Genomic DNA, 6,000 nt, shown 5'->3' with positions numbered 1-6,000 from the left:
AAAGACTATATTTTTTGTTTGATGTGGAAAAAGTGACTGTACATGTTCTGGAAGAAAACTCAAAATATTGTGTGCATTAATTTTTATATTGTTTCTCTTGGAGCATACTAGAAATCATCTGGGAGAAAACACTGATCAGTAAGTTGTTTCTTTCTCTCTCGCCTTTCAGTGAAAATAAATATATTTCACTTCGTAATGAAAGTCTCTGGCTTAAACTCCTGGATAATGGTCAAAATGCTGCCAAGGTCAAAGAATTTATTTCTGTACCCATGTATTAAAAAAAGAAATAGAACCATAAGATTTAAGTAGATCAGTTCCTGGATGTTGGTTTGACAACACAGATCCAGGTGATTTTCAATTTAGGAGGAAGCAGACAGCAGCTGGTCTTGGGAGCAAAATATAATGCGGGAAATCTTCTTGGAAACTGAAGTATCTGCATGAATTTTTCAGAAAATCTATGGCAACCGCTAGAAACCAACATCTACAGGGATGTTCCATTGAGAGATCAAGAAAATAAAGGGAAGTGGAACCAATGAGATGAGGACAGGTTGTGCAGTAATTATAGATTTATTAGCGCAGGCAAGGATGGATTGGGCTTCTTGGCTCTGCTCCTGGTTCTACTGCCATGGCTTTGGCAGGTTACCGATCTCCAGCTCAGAAGACACAACATGGTCATGGAAGCATCCCTCTTAATTTCAAACACGCTTAAAATTACTTACACATAGAAAAATAGGAGAAGCTGGTGAGTTACAGATCAGGTAGACTCAGTTTGTGGCAATTATGAAGCAAACCATCTGTATGCATTACAAGACAGACAAATAATGATGAACATGGATTTGTCAAGAACAAATCCTATTAAACCAATAAGACCTCCTTTTACAATAAGGTAATAGATGTTATACAAAGGAGAGAAGTATTAAAAAGTCATATGTCTTCATTTTAGTAAAGCTTTAGACAATGTTTCTTGCGAATAAGCAAAGACAATATGGTCCAAACTGAAAACCCCATGGTGTCAGAAAAGGCAGGGCTGGGGAGGAATTAGCAAAATGAGGCTATTATCAAATGGAGAGATGTATTGAAAAAGGTTTCTCAAGATATCCTGTGTCTGATACTCCTTATAAAACATCCAAAGAACAGAGTAGACACTAAGCTTAATGTATTTGAAGAGGACATGAAGAAGAGAGCAGATAAAAGAGTGTCAGAGAACAGAATTAGAATTCAGAGGGAATTTGTCAAATTGGTGTTGGGTTGGTTTTTTTTAAGAAAACCACAAAAGATCATATTCAATAGGTGCAATAGACATAGCATCATCAGTTCCCCAGATACAGGAAGGGGAAAAGTAAACAGGATTACAGTTGCCTAGAAAAAATGTAGAGTGAATCACAGGCTAAGCACGACTCACCAACTGTTATGCTGTTGTAAAAAGGAAAATGCCATACAAATGGGGTAGAAACAGGAAAAGAGCCTGAAAAATAGGCAAAGCAATTACTTTGCTCTGCTACTCCATGGTACAGCTTAAATTTTAGTGTTTGGGGTTTTTTTCAGAACTTTTTCACCAGAATAGTTCTTGGCTTGGGGAATTGCATTTCCAGAATTACACTGGGTGTCTGCAGAAGACTGCAGGAGAGTTCAAACTTGATTACCAGTCCAGAAAAGATTAAATATCAGGATATTAATGGGACTGTTTGGAATAATGAGGAAAAGAAGATACAGGGCCTTTAAATATGGGAAAGACTGCTACAGGGAGGAAGCAAAGAGTCAATTCTCTGGGCCAGCAAAGACAGACCTTTCACTAATGGACTGAAATTGCAGTAGGGGATATAGTCAGAGCATACATTAGAAAAAAAGACCTCTAGTGATAAGGGTAGAGAAACACTGGGAAAGATTGCCTGAGGAGATGGCAAAAGCACCATACTGGGAAGCCTTTGAGAACAAGATTGAAAAAACAGTTATGTTACAACAAAACAGGAGTTGATCCTGTCTTGGGGCAAGGAAAAGGACTAGAAAGGGTGATTTCTTAAGGTCATTTTCAACCTTATGCTTCTTAGCTTTTTTCTGTTCCTCGGATTTCCCTGGTTATAATATTCACCTCACAAATTTAAACAGAAGTAGGAAGAGATCTGGTTTGAATATCCACATGTCAAAAAAAATCAGGCAATAGCTGTAAGCTTGAAGGCATTCAGAAAACAGTTCTGGAAAAGCACTTATACAGTGAAGAATCAAAGTTAATCCATACAGTTTGTCAAGAGAAGGTGAAGGAGTAAATCTGCTGCATTTTACAAACATCTTCAAAAGGAAGATATTTCAGTTAACAAAAACCAGGCTTGCAATGGACAGATGCTGCAGCTAGATGAATTTACCTTTTCAAACAACATTTATATTTCTATCAGTGTTTTTTTACACGTTAAGGTAGCGTGGTATGTGTTAGGGCAACTACTGATAAATCTTCAAAAGTGCAATGATGGATTTGCCATTTCTCTAAAAGAAATAAATAATAAATTTTATTCTTTGAAATAAAATTAAGATGCCTTTTAAAAAAACAACTACAGAAAGACCTTGGTGTGGGAATGGCTGGAGGAAATTCTATAGTGTTCAATATTCAGGTTAGACAAGATGATCATAATAATCTCTCTGGCTTTCAAATCCGTTTACCCAACTTTGTAGAGAGATGTAATGTTTACAGATCACTGTCAAATCTGCATAAATGGATTAGAAAAAGGCATGAATGAGCAATTACTCTTGTGACCTCTATGAGGTATAACACTTACTATTTACCAGGTCATTACATTACAAATTGTCACTTCTTTCCTCAGTTTTAACTGCATAGATTAATCTCTTTAACAGCATCTGGAGTTCCATAGAGTAATATATTTATATTAGCAGCATTATATATGACAGCAAATATATACTATATATTATGGTATATACATCATAAGTTATATATATGTGACATATATATATATTTTTTAACCGCACCAGTTTTCTTCCTTTTGTTCTAAAGAGATATGTGGGGTGTGTTTCTTTTCTCCAGAGGGTCATGTCTGCAGTCAGTCACTGTCAGCTTTGTTCTGGAGTCACTGGAGGGGTAGGTGATGGTCACTAAACATCAGCTGGGGAAACCACCCACAGCAGATTTAACAAAGTGCACCACACAGGAAGTTCTTCATTGACAGTATTATTCACTGCCCCTATAGATCATAAGACTCCTAGATGCTGCTTGTAGAAATAGGAGGATTTGCCTGCGTGGATGCCTGTGAAGAAACTACATATGCCTTTTATAAGGCTTCTGTTCCTGTAGAGTTTAGCCTGGTTCTGACAAACTCCCAAGGACCGCAATCTGCATAAAAACACTGCTCAGCAGCCTTTTAGAAACAGCAGCTTAAAGTCTCCAAAAGCTAGGTGATGTTTTCACAAGCAAAAGATCTGTCACCTTGTCCTCACTTGGGGGGTTAACGTCAGGGAGGTTGACTCCTTTCAAGTTCAGATTCCCTCTTCTTAATGGTTCACCTATTTAGGGTCTTTTCACTTACAACAGAGGTGAGTATTCAATCAAATCTGCAACCAAACTTCAGTTTGGCGCTGAAATTTGTCACTTGAACTAAATTTGAACTCATGGTTGTTTATTATGAAACCTTCTGGAGAGACAGCTCCCTTTATGGACTCCCACAGAAGTCAATGGGCTTTCTGGGCGCAGGTATCCACTCTCAGAGGGCACTGGGCTGGGGCCCAGGTATGAAGTGTGCTAGGTGGGGCCTTCTGCATCCACCAAACCTTTCAAAGAGTGGTTTTATTTGGCACATCTGATGACAGGCGTTCAAGGAGAAAATTCAAACAAGATGTCATGGAGGAAAAATATAATCTTGAAATGGGTGGCAAAAAGTTGCCCTTTTTTTTAAATCTGATGCCAACTTTACTTTTCTTGGAGAACCAAGGAGGTCATTTTCTGCATTGGATCACAGCAGAAAACTGCAGAGTTACTAGTTACAACTTTGGAAATAATGTTTTACAGAGAAGAGGAAAGAGTCAGAAAAGTATTGCTTATTCATGTGATGACGTATTCCACTCTATTAATTTAACCTGAGCAGCTTTAACCTATGAAAAAACAGTGAGGAAATTTGTGGGGTTTGGCCATAATGCTTTTTATGGTGCTTTAAGGTTTTATGGAAGGTAATTTGTTTTCCCATTAACGTCCTGCTTTGGGCTGGGTTGGCAAAACTGAGGAATGGATTCTTCCTTTCTGTTTTTTTTTTCCTCTCATTACTTTTCCTCTCCTTCCCAGTAAGATTTTGTCTGAATTTTGCTTTTGCAACCAAGTATCGAACAATACCAGCAAAAAGTGAAAAAGGAGATCTCCTGACTCTTTCCATAAGGAAAAGAACCTGTTTTCAGAGTCCCCCCAGGCAGACAACAAGTTTGGTAAAAAACATTTTTACTGGTTTATCACTAAAGGAGGATGGATTTGTGTTACTCGGGGCTGACAGCACTGCTTGAGTATTTGTGCCTGGGCTTTTGTCCACCACTCTTTCTTCTGCACGTCCCCTCACAGGATCACAGAATGGTTGGGGTTGGAGGGGACCTCTGGAGACCATTCAGTCCAACCCCCCTGCCAAGGCAGGGTCACCTGGAGTAGGTGACACGGGAACACGTGGGTTCGGAATTACTCCAGAGAGGGAAACTCTATGACTCTATGGCAGCCTTCCTCACACCCCAGGCTGGGAGTCTCCACACTACCGCTGGGTGAGTTTCTGCCCAGAGGGACAGTGCTCGGGAGTGGTTCTTTTATAATTTATTACTGTCGTTCACAGAATCACAGAACCTGCAGAGTTTGAAGGGACCCACAAGGATTATCAAGTCCAACTCCCGGCCCTGCACAGGATCATCCCCAAGAGTCACACCATGTGCCTGAGAGCATTGTCCAAACACTTCTTGAACTCTCTCAGGCTTGGTGCTGTGACCACTGCCCTGGGGAGCCTGTTCCAGTGCCCAAACACCCTCTGGGTGAAGTACTTTTTCCTAATACCCAACTTAAACCTTCCCTGGCACAACTTCAGGCCGTTTCCTCGGGTCCTGTCGTTGTTGTCCGTAGTCAACGCTGTTATTACAATGTTTCTATTTTTTCCCTTGCTCCTCATCCACGGGAGGACCAACTCCCGGTTCCCCCGACGCCTTTCGGATCTCCCGCTTAATGTTGGGTGCGAGGGAAGGAGGGAAACAGCGGGAAAGGAAGGCGGGGAAAAGGCGGGGGCTCCGGGAGGAGGCGGAGCTCCCCGTGGGGCGGAGCTCGGGGCACGGCGGCTGCCGCCCGCGGCCTCTGCCGCCCGCCTCGGTGGCTCGGCGCTCCATCGATTTGCTCGGGCGGCGGCTGGCGGCGCCTGCAGGCGGCGGGCGCGGGGCGCTGCCGGGAGCGGGGCGGCCGCAGGTGCCGGATGCGATCGCGGCGGCGGCGGGCGGTGAGTGACCGGCCCCGGGCCCGGCCCCCGCCCCGCGCGGCCCCGCCGGGCGCTGCGGGGCAGCTCCGGCCCCCTCCCTTTCCCCCCTCTCTGGCCTTCCCGGGGCGGAGGCCGTTCCCCTCCCTTCGGCCTCCCCCCGCCTTCCGCTCCCCGGGCGGGGTCGAGCGTCGCGTCCCCGCCCCGGCCCCGTGGGGACGGAGTTGTCTGCGATGGCTCTTGGGGCGCAGGGGGCGTCGCTGGGCTCCGGCCGTCTGCCCCCCGGTGACTTCCTGGCTGCAGCAGCTCTTCCTCCTCCCCAGTCCCCTGCCAGGAGGCGGGGCACTGCCGGCAGGGCGAGGGGTTCCTGCCACCTGCGACTTCCCCCGGGGGCGCACGGCGTCCTGCTGGGTGACGGTCCCGTGCGAGGTCGGGCCCGGGCCGGGGAGCCCTTCCCAGCGCTGGTGGCGTCGTCCCTGCGAGCCAGGGCCCGGCAGCAGCAGCTCCGTGGCCTTAGCCTCCGTCTCACACGTCTGACAGGGGCCTGCGGGGGCTCCGGGGCCCGCTGGGCTGC

General features: G+C 45.2%; 1 protein-coding gene across 1 annotated transcript in view; it reads left to right on the top strand.

The window, feature by feature from the left end:
- Positions 1-5,358: 5,358 nt before the first annotated feature.
- The window catches only part of EXOC2 (exocyst complex component 2), a 128,129-nt gene continuing 127,487 nt past the window's right edge, over positions 5,359-6,000 (top strand). Inside the window, 1 exon segment of the mRNA XM_032116588.1 lies at positions 5,359-5,450. The gene's annotated coding sequence lies outside the window, so the exon portion shown is untranslated.

This window comes from Corvus moneduloides, chromosome 1 (genome assembly GCF_009650955.1).
Source record: "Corvus moneduloides isolate bCorMon1 chromosome 1, bCorMon1.pri, whole genome shotgun sequence".
NCBI classification, from domain to species: Eukaryota; Metazoa; Chordata; class Aves; order Passeriformes; family Corvidae; genus Corvus; species Corvus moneduloides.
Note: the sequence above shows the minus strand (reverse complement) of the source record. Positions and strands in the feature narration are given on the sequence as shown.